Source organism: Taudactylus pleione, unplaced genomic scaffold (genome assembly GCF_031769625.1).
Source record: "Taudactylus pleione unplaced genomic scaffold, aTauple2 ptg000487l, whole genome shotgun sequence".
NCBI lineage: Eukaryota > Metazoa > Chordata > Amphibia > Anura > Myobatrachidae > Taudactylus > Taudactylus pleione.
Genome location: NW_028284889.1, coordinates 3143868 through 3154831, shown reverse-complemented (window position 1 = coordinate 3154831; position 10964 = coordinate 3143868). Strand labels below are relative to the sequence as shown.

The 10964-nt window shown below is 42.2% G+C and overlaps 1 protein-coding gene across 2 annotated transcripts in view; it reads left to right on the top strand.

Annotated features, from left to right (window-relative positions):
- Positions 1-330: 330 nt before the first annotated feature.
- SCML2 (Scm polycomb group protein like 2) overlaps positions 331-10964 on the top strand; it is a 171697-nt gene continuing 161063 nt past the window's right edge. For both annotated transcript variants that reach the window (XM_088449526.1, XM_088449524.1), the window contains exon 1: positions 331-623. The gene's annotated coding sequence lies outside the window, so the exon portion shown is untranslated. The remainder of the gene's footprint in view (positions 624-10964) is intronic.

Genomic DNA, 10964 nt, shown 5'->3' with positions numbered 1-10964 from the left:
TGGTTGGTACTTTATTGCCAAGGCTTAGTACAAAGACCCCTAGATCACACACAATGCATACATTTGACAAATACCATTTAAAAATAACAATGTAAAGGATAGTGTAATAAATAATAAACATGCATGAAATAAACAGAAACCGTAGATAGCTAAAATAGTTGGTTACAGCGAATGGCCTTTATTATTGGGATAATTACTCATATAGCCTGCTAAGTTACTACCAGCACTGTCTGTCACGGTGACGTGTATGGTGTATTCCATGTACCGTGACATGACCACAGGCGTGATGGAGGCAGTAGTGAGTGTGCAGCAGCACTGTAGCAGTATAGAGGGGAATGAATTGGCTGCATTCATTGATATAGCCGCCGCGTGTGTACGGAACTGAGACCCCCGGGCGGGCGCCTCCTCCTACATCTCATGAACACGAACGGCGGCCGGGTGCGCGCTGCATGTTAACATGGTGGCTGAGGGGAGACCCGGGGAACCGGTGACGGCGGCGGAAGACGGATGGACACCGGCAGCCCGTGAGCATCAGAGAAAGAGGCAGCTGGAAGGCTACTCCGTGATCGCGGTGGCTCGGAGAGCACCCTCCCCCTGTTGTTGGACTAAGCGTGGCTACTGAGGTGAGTGCACACTCCTCCACCCCCTGTCCCGCCGCATTCCTCCCGCACCCCACCGGGACACTCAGGCTCTGTCTCCTCGGTGCATGATGTAGGAGCGAGCACACATCCCAGCTCTGCCCGGGGGTGGTTAGGTGACAGGTTGGTGGCCAGTGTTGGGTAGATCAGCGGTGCCTCTCTACTCACACGCTGCCTATTTTATCACTCAGCTTAATGTCTAATCATATGAACTGAAAATCAGGGTAACAAAATGATACAGATGTGTCCTCACTCAGTGGGCAGCCATACCACGCAAGACGTCTAGCGTGTTATTTGCGTCGCAGATGGCTGGAAAAGTCGCTCTCCGTGTACTAGAGACGCTGGGTTGTGACTTTTACTGCACAGGAATTGGTTTTACACACGTACAAAGTTGCAGATGAAACACAACGGAGTGAGGAAAAGCTGCGGCTGCTCGCATCGGAACCCATTTTATTTATTTTAAATTCGTTGTAAACCCCGTTGATCAGTGTACTCTAGCAATGTAGCTTTGTCTCTATGGAGGCGATTTAATTGTGTTAGTCGTGGTTATTTCTTTTGGGCGCCTGACGGAGCTGCACACATTTCTGCTCGCAGCCTCCCAGGGTGGTGAGCAGAAAGGTGTGATAAGGCACCTAAAGCAGGACTTTATATGGGGTTAGTTACTATACATGGCTAATCCCCACATGCGGCACTGACACCCGTACGGAGCAATAATTAAATTACGCTCTCAGGCACCCATTACATTTGGGCGCCCAAAATACATTTGAATTGCCTCAAATGTTTTTTTTTATGGCGTGATAATGAGCGCCTAATGTTGCAATTCAATTGTTCTGGGCTCTCATTAATTATCGCCCTGGGTTTAGCTGTGTAAAATCCGTCTAAAGTTCTGGTTAGGGTGCGCTAACTGCAGTTAGTGCGCCCTAACCAGGGGATTTCTCGCACATTTCTGCTTGCACCCTCCTGAGGGTGCGAGCAGTAATGCCGGTGGCTATCGCGCCCTGACGAAGCAACAATTGAATTGCTCCGTTGGGCGTCTTATAAAAAATGGGTGGCCCAACATTTGAATCGCCCCCTATGTGTTTTAATTATGTGAATAATACACTTTTTGAGCAAAAAAGACGCTTGGCGCAGCTGAGTCACACGGGACCTGGCACTCAGACAGGGTCTATGTGGCACAACTGAAGCAACAGTAAGAAAGGACATATCTGTAGTGTGACTGGTCGGTGGCCATGTTTTCTGGGAGTAGTATTGCCACCAACATGTCCTCCTAGACTACTGATGTGGTGGATGTGTCTACTTTTTTTCTTTTATCATATATTAGTTAAAGTTGATTCTAGTAAAATAAAAGTAAAAAATAAAAGTTAGTAATTGTTGCAATTTTTTTTTTAAATGAACATTATTTTTCAGTATATGTGATGAAATGGGAAATTAGACCGGTCTGGGCTCTGATTTATCATGTGCAGGGTAAGCAGACCAAGTGGTTTAATAATATATTAATCTAAATATTTGTTTATCGTACAAAAAAACAAACAAACAATTTTTTGGTGACACAGTGGGACATCCAGTGTGACCCAAAAAGGGGCATGTGCAGTTTCGTTGTCTAATGTAGCATGTACTTAAGTTGCACAGTTAATTATTTTATATATATATATATATATATATATATATATATATATATATATATTAGTAGTAAATGTTCTACAGTATGTGTACAAAACTGTATATTATTTTTGAGTCATAACAAACCTTTTAAACTTCCTCTTGAAATACTGCTATTCACGTGCATTTGTTTCCAATGGTAGCTATCTTCAGGATTAGCATTTACAGAAATACTAGTGTTACCACATATCTCTTCACCAGTATAGGAAACACTGATGTTTATTAGTCCAAAGTTACCTTGAAAAAGCAGTGATTTAGCAAAGTTATTTTTTGTTAGTTTGGTTTCACTGTCTATGGAATTGCCCTCGGGTAAATCTCACCTACTTTCTTTCCTGTGATGAGGATTGGATACTGGGGCAGTACATTGTAGCTCATACCACCTTTCCACCAAAATCCTGGGTCGAGCCTGGGACACTGAACACGGGCTTGAACCCCAGTTACACCGCCGGCTGAACCCGGACTATTGCTGGGGCTTACCTCTGCCGGCACTTGGAGATTACATCATTTCCAAGCGCCGGGAAATGCGCCTCTCCTTATGCTGTGAAGGGTATCCGAGTCGGATGACCAGGGATACCGGTTTCCACTGAACCTTACCTGGGTCTTACCCGCACAAAACCCTGCTTGAGACCCGAGAAGGAATGCCGGGTTAGTCAACGCAGGATTTTTTTCCAAGGAGCCTTTTCCACTGAGCCTCGACCCGGAGTTGACATTGCAATAACCCGGGTTTTAGCAGCAGTGGAAAAAGGGGTATTAGTGATGCATGTCAGCTAGACTTGCTCATGTAGGGTGGGTATACCTAAAATCGCCCTGCATTCAGTAACATTCACAGGAAAGCCACATAATCTTTGATATGAGTATTCTAAAAAAAAGTTTTGTGTGAACTTAGCAGTCAGATAAATCTCAACCCACTTTTAGCTTAGTTTTTCAAAAACTAGAATAAATAATTTAAAACTAGAACGTCACTTAGATTTAAATTTTGAAAATACACCTTTAAACTTAACATTTTGAATTTTAAAGCATTTGTGGACCTTATCAGTCTTCAGTATGCAATGTAACAGACCATTGCACCCAAATTCATTTATCTGCAATGTCTGTCTGCGCACATTACCACTTACTGTGGTAAGCAAGCTTCGCTCATTTTCCTGTGTCTTCATGACCATTCCAGAAGCACACTGTGGAGAATTGAAGAGCAGTCGCTAGCTAGACAGTCTGATATAAAAAAATATATATAGATACCAGAAACAGTCATGCCCATCAGACCTACTCTCTCCTCCCCCACTTACCTTTACAGCTGGAGCCTGCAAAATGAGCAAGCGCACACTGCACTCTGGGCTCTTTCCGTGTATAGTAGAAAATGGCTACCGGAAAAACTCACTATATATCGCAATCTTTTCTCCTCACCCTGACCACCAACTACCATATTATTGAAGAAGGAGCAACACACTTTATACTACAGTGCACCACTAGTGAAACTCTATGCCCTATTAGGCTCCTAAGCTGTTATCATCACCGCATCCTGCACTTCTGGTCCGCGGACCAGAACGGAAGTGCTGCCATTTTACTTATTATATCTGTGCTATAAAAAGGGCACAGGGAGCCCATCCCTCTATGCCTTGATAAAGAGAGGACCCCTCTCAAAACGTGTCGAGCCTGAGGAGGCATTGAAAGGTGGAATCCTGGACCTGCTGCCCAGAAGGTACAACCCTTTTTTTCAGATCTGTCTTTACAGGAACTGGACCTGCCCGGCTATTTGTTGCTACTAGGGTCGAATCTTGTCTCCGGGTGGAGGACCTGGCACTGCTTTATTTTCTTCTTTTTATTGTGTTTAAACTCCATTTTATATATGTGTTAAAAAGAAGTTGTGTTATTAAAAAATTGAGATTGGACTGACTTCACATATATGCCACAAAGAAACCATGATGGGAGTCCCCACACCAAACCTGTTGAGTATCGGTACGCATCCACACCATTTTTTTAATTAAAAGATACCTTCATATATGCTGTATACGCTTAAGCTGTGTAAGTAAGGTACGAATTCTGTACCACACTTTTCAAAGAAAATCTCTCTAGGACCATTTATGAAAACCAGACTGTGCTGCAGATAAGATACCATTATACATGTTTTTTTACACAATTATAGTGTAAATTAGGTACGAATGTTCTATTCCATCCTTCAAAATTTTATAACTATTAAGGAAAGTTCTGTTATACGGCTGTTTTAAAAGATATCGTTCTATATGAGTGTAAGTAAGGTATGAGTCCTTGATACCACCATCTTAAAGAGAGTCTGAAAAAACTCTCCAGATACCTTCTTTTTAAGAAAAAGAACTATTTTAATAACATTCCGTCTCCTCTTGAGAGGTCGGCATGCCATTTAGAACGCGTGTGTTAATGTCTGCTTTTGGTTGAATATTTTTTACTGTACTACACATTGGTATTAACAACCTGCTTTCCACATATTCACGGAATCGCCCACATTTCTACCGAGTGAGTTACCAGAGCAATGAGGATAAAACTTCCAATCGACCATCTTTTTCGGTTAAGTATTCTTTGCTTTATCAATTACATCATCCAGTCCACTTTAGCGCTATCTTCCTCACCAACCACCAATTCAGTAATACCTGTCTGGCGACTCCCTTTGATAAATGAGCCATCCGGGATCCTGAAGAGCTGTTCTTCCCACTGTGCCTTGTGCTCCAGCGTCCATCCACATCATAGGGTGGATGCTAGACACAAGGGGACGGAGAAGGAGCAGTGATCTTCACTGCTCCTCTCCCCTACCGAGGTGAGCTTCAGATCATTTCGCCATCTCCAGAAGATGGTGAAATTAAATGGAGAGATGAAACAGAAACATGATGTTTCTGTTATTCTCTGAATCGCTCTCCCCTAGCAACTCTAACACTAATCATGGGCACTGCTGGAGAAATCTTAGACTTCTCCACGGTACACTCCTTCTTGAATATGAATCACTTCAGAATATGTTTTGTGAAATGATTCGTGAAACAGAGTTTTTCATTGCTGCATGAATAGACCCCTCTCTCTCTTGCCTCTGATCGGTTTGGCTGTATTACCTCGCTGCTGTGTGCAGAGATCAGTGGATCAGTGACACAGGCGTAAGCAGCTCCTGGTCAGTCTTTTAAGTAGGGAAGCCAATCCCGTCTCATTTTTTTTAAATCCTGCTTTTTGGGATTGAAGAAAATCTCAATCCCGGGATTGAGTTGATCAATGAAAATATTATTCCTGGGCATAAATTCATGGTCCAGAAGCACAGGCCCACAGGAAAAAAATAAAGCTTTCATGGCCCTGGCCCCAGCCACCCACAGGAATAAAATTAGTTTAATTGCATCCCCAGCCAGCCAAGCCCTCACACCACAGGAATAAAATAACCTACATCATCATCATGGCCCAGCCTTACACTATGAAAAAAATTTGATTAACTCAGCATAGAGAGTGCAGGCTGGGTCAGCCCAGGCAGTCAGTGGTGCAGTGAGCCGACTAGTGACAGAGTCCCCCTCGCTTCAACAAGTCACTGTCAGCCTCAGACTGTTTAATACAGCGACACTCACTCTATCACCTCTGCTTAAGCGGGCGGGTGCGGCTGTTAAAGGGGGTGGGCTAGTGTTGGGCTACGCAGCGTGAGCACATCCGCTCAGCCGCATAGCATGCCCGGAGTAGGAGCAGTTTGTCTGAGCCGAGTGCTCAGTGCTGCCTTGCTGAACTGCGTATGTAATCACAGAAATCCTGTGATTCAAAACCTGACATTTTTGGGCCAAAATCCTGGCCTGCTTAGTCTTAAACGTTTAATTATTTTATTTTTATAATTTTCAATATTTTTTTTTCTCTTCTTTGGGGGTAATTCGATTGTTTTAAATGCCTCCTGAGGTGCAAGCTTGGGTGTCCTAACTACAGCTTGCTCGGCTTCTGGGTGCCTTAACTGGACTTTGCACAGAAAAATATATTGTGTACCAAGCATTACAAGCTATAACAAATAAACCTGAAAATACAGTAGAAAGGAGTTTGAAGCAGCAGATATATCCTAACAAGGCAGCTTTAATAGACTCATTCGTATTGCTGTATGTTACTCTTTCTAACAGAGTATATCTAGTGATGTCTGAGTCTACAGAAGTGGAAGAGACTAGGGGGTTTATAGAAGTGGAGGTGTTGCCCATAGCATCCAATCAGATTCTAGCTATTCATATTCTAGAAGGTGCTAGATAAATTATTTATCTAGCACCTTCTAGAATATGAATAGCTAGAATCTGATTGGTTGCTATGGGCAACACCTCAGTCTGGCTTAGGATACTGACACTGTGCTCAGGATGGTCTCAAGAGAGGAGGGGGCCCGTGTGCATTCCTCGACCGGGGCCCCCTCCTCTCACCCCGGCAGCCTCTGATGCGTTTGACCGGCCACCGCATCATCAGTAGACTCTGGGCACTAGCGAGTGCCTAGAGTCTACTGCGCAGATCACCAAGCAAATTACGCTGCCGCCATTTTCCTGGTGCTATCCTCAGCGCATGCGCAAATGCCAGAAAAAAGGTTACGGTCACCATTTTCCACATTTTGATCAGCGCTGAGAGACCTGACACGGGACCTTGGAGAGGTAAGTTTTAAATAATATGGGTGTAGGGTGTGCGGTGTGGGCCTTCCTGGACCTGGGACCCTACACCCATTATAGATATGCCCCTGACTGTGCTCATGCCAGTCTCAGTTTTTTTAGGGCTTTCTTCAGAAAAAATTTGAAAGACCCCTCCAATATGCCACGGATGTAACTCGCCGGGACAGTGATTCTCGCTATCGCTGTCCCTACAAGTTGATATATATAGCGCTGAAACTTTAAATAAAAATGTAATAGTTGGTGATAGTTAATAATCACGGCACTGCTGCAATTACTATTATGCATGCCACAGATGTCTATAGTTACACATAATGCCACAAGTTTTACATTACTTTTTTTTTCTTGTGCTCTGTTGAAGTGACTCCTTCATTGTAATCAGAAGGCACTTAAGAAATGTCCTACTATTGACACATTTTTTCTGATTAGGGCTGGTGAGATTTGTGCAACAATTTGTTCATTCATGCTAGCGTAACCCTTACAGTTATTGAAGGAGGTTCTTGTTGATTGCATGCATTTGCAGAAAGTAGGCTAATGAATACATGATAACTTGGTTATTTCTATGCATAAATAAAATGTATCTAATGTCATATTTTTTCAAATTCTGTGGTTTTGACACACTGGGTTTACTAATTATATCCATGTAATTGAGGTACTTTTCTAAATATATAACAAGTGCACTGTGGTCCTGATTTTTCTCCATGTCTTTAGTACTCACTCCCTTTATAAATGTAATCGGATTTAATTAGATAGAGACTATTAAATGGGTTTGGGTGGTCTTGGCTCTTCCATGCAGAAGTTGGCTCAGAATTGATGAAGAAGGTTAACAAATATAAGACTCCCATACATCAGCGTAGGGTTGTCGCTAGTTACCTGATCCCCTGACGCCGGGGTTTCTGAAATCCAACATGTTGGATTTCCCTGATTTGACAATCCCGACCAAAATATGAACGGGATTGGCAAATCAGAGATTTTTAACATGAGGAATTTCCCTGATTCCCTGGGTGGATCAGTGATCATCGATGGCCGCCCATCTGCGGTTCCTGTCTGATTGATGGAAACGGTCGCCTGATGTATGTGGCCTGTTACATTCACAGGAATTAGAAGTAGCTGGATCTTTTTGAGATTGTTACATTTATGTCCTGTATAATTTTTACATTACTCAAAAGCTATTGCTGCATAAGAGACATTAAGCCTAGTTAAGTTATGTTTTTATACTAAACCTAAAACTGTTTTATATAAAGTAATTGCAAATACCTTAGCAGATAAATATTTAATAGTATCACAAGCTTATCAGATAATCAGTTATTTCATATAAAACCGTAATGTGATAGTTGAGTTATTTCTTCCTGTAAGAATTCTCCTGTAGAGCACGGCCGTCGGTCTCGTGCATAAAAAAATAGAAACGTCAAGGAAATAGTACAGCATGGAGAGGAATTTATTTTCATTCTGTCAGCATGAACAGCATTGATATAAGCTTCTTGGTGGATATCAGGAGGAAATGGCTGCATAGTCTCTGCCACAGATACCATTGATGTGGTGACTGAGGCTACTATATTGCATACATGCAGACACTGGACAGTGCAAACTTCTTGGGATATATTTACAAGGGGTGTCTTTTCAAAGCCACTGCTTGGCTGTTCTAGTTTTGCATTTAATGCTATTTCCAATTTAAATTCCAAAACCGGAAGTGTTTTGCATTTAAAATTATTGCCATTTTAAGTTTTGGTGGTGCTCTTTTTTATGATGAAATGATGCATAAATTCCACTTTTCATGTATGTCAATCACATTTATCCCACGTTACATTTATGTGCAGCTATATGTAATTGTAGGTGAGAGTCAGGTGATGGTGCGCAGCAGAAAAGATACCAACACCAGTTGAGTTTGTTTGGAGTGGAGAGGTTGGAGGAAGTTATTAGTTTCAAGCATGTAGGGTTACATTATATGTCAAGCAAAAGGAATGGAAATAAAGATGTGGTACAGAAATGATGTAGGGATGAAGGTTCTAGGAACATTGAAAGGTTTTTGGAAGGGCTGGACTTTGGAATGAAGGCTTAGAGAAGGTTGTATATTCTTATGATGTCATGATAGAGGTGGTGCTGGTCATTTGTTTGCAGTAGTTTTAAAGAGCAGCACCATTTTTGTATTTGCCCTGGGCGATCTAAACCCTAGTTATGCTTCTGTAGTGTTTGTATGAGAAGTATTGAATGCAGCTGGGAGAGCCAGGTGAATTGGATGTACTGGCCTTTTAAATGAACAGTTATGAAATCATTGGCCACCTTAGTCGGTGCAGCTTTGTAGAGTGTTGGACAAAAAGACCAGATTGAAGTGGTTACAATAGGCTATGCAAGGCAGGAATGTGTGTGAGCTATATTTTAGGCAAGCCTCTCAAGAGGTTTGATGGGCAAGGAATTAAGAGATGGGGCAGTCATTTGAGAGAGAATTTGGTTCAAAATTGCATATTTTTTTTCAGAATAGCAGTAATTACTGGGTGCTTTACCAGTAGAGAAGAGAAAAGATGATTGATTTTAGTTGATGTTGAAATAAGCACGGGACACCGGATCAACCGATTTGTGAGCATATAGGATCAAGAAGACCGGTAGTAGAGTAGGAAGATAAGAGTGTAGACACTTAGGACCTGGTTCTGAGTCTCACCGAGGTCCGAATGGGGCCACATTTGGAATGTGGCCAGTTTTCAAAACAGAATGCTAATGCAACTAAACATGTCTTTATGCTTACCCATCGCACAACCCTACTTTTTCCATTAGTGAGAGCATTATCATTAGTATCTGCCCTTACACCTACCCAATACTATAAGAGAAAGACACAACTTCGGCTACATGCACACAACACTCCCATGACACTCTCACTAGACTATTTTCTTCCTTGACTAAGTTCAATTGACATCCACAAATGTCCATGTCACGTACGAAAAGAAAAGGCCAAAATGCATCCGACTTGTTAGAGGAGACCTCATACAGATCTCCGAGTATTCAGGCCCTTAATCTTTATTGTGGGAATACATGAAACAAATGTGCCAGGTGGTGCCGGAAAGAAATTGAGCAGGTTGGTAGTCATGCATACCATATGTCCATGAAGTAGGAAGAAAGATGTTAGACACAGATTGTAGGATTGTTGTGGGACGGTTGAGGAATTGAAATGTATTAAAACTTGTTTAGGGTTATAAATCTGGAATCGGAATGATTCACAGCCGTCCGCATGGCTGGCGGTTCAAATCCCGACTGCGGCAGCCCGGCAGGGGTGAGAATCCCGATCGTCCAAAGGTAAGTATTCACTAACCCTATTCTAACCCTAACCCTAACCTCCCCCCGCTTCCCCGCAGCCTAAACCTAAGTCCCCCGGGGGGTGCCTAACCCTAACGCCTGTCATTAAACACTTGCCGGTATTAGACAGTTGGGAAGCCGGCGGTCGGGATTACGACGGCTTCCCGACTGCTTACCATAAATCTAAGCATAGATGAGAATTTGGAAGTATATTTGCTTGGCAGGGTCCAGAATATTTAAGTCCCCTAATGCTTCCACTTTGTTATGTGAGAGGATTATCACACCTGAAAATGATAAGAGGGTTTTGTGAGGATATAAATGGATTATGGGAAAAAGACAAAAATAATGACAGTGTAGGTAGCCGAAACTCTACTGCCACACTTGGTAATCCTTTAATAAAAAGTAGGAAAGTTCCTGCAACATGGATTTTATTATATTAATATTTGTATTAGAAAAAAATACAAATATATACAAAATAGAATATAGTTAATTTAAAGAGCAAATCTGGCAATTAGACAAATAGCCATTATCATTTTAGTGTATTCACTTAAATCTGTAGGAGTGAAATGCTTGTGTAAAACCCCCAAAATATCAGTTTGGCTCCTAAATTCAAATTTTAGCATGTAGAAATGAATGTGTGTGTTTGAGTAAAGCATGATGTTATGATACGAAGTACGATTTAAAGTGGTCTCTGCTGGTGAACTACAGGTCTCAGCAAGTCCTGTCATCCTTACATGCTTATCGTGTTTTGGCATGCTGGTGCTTGTGG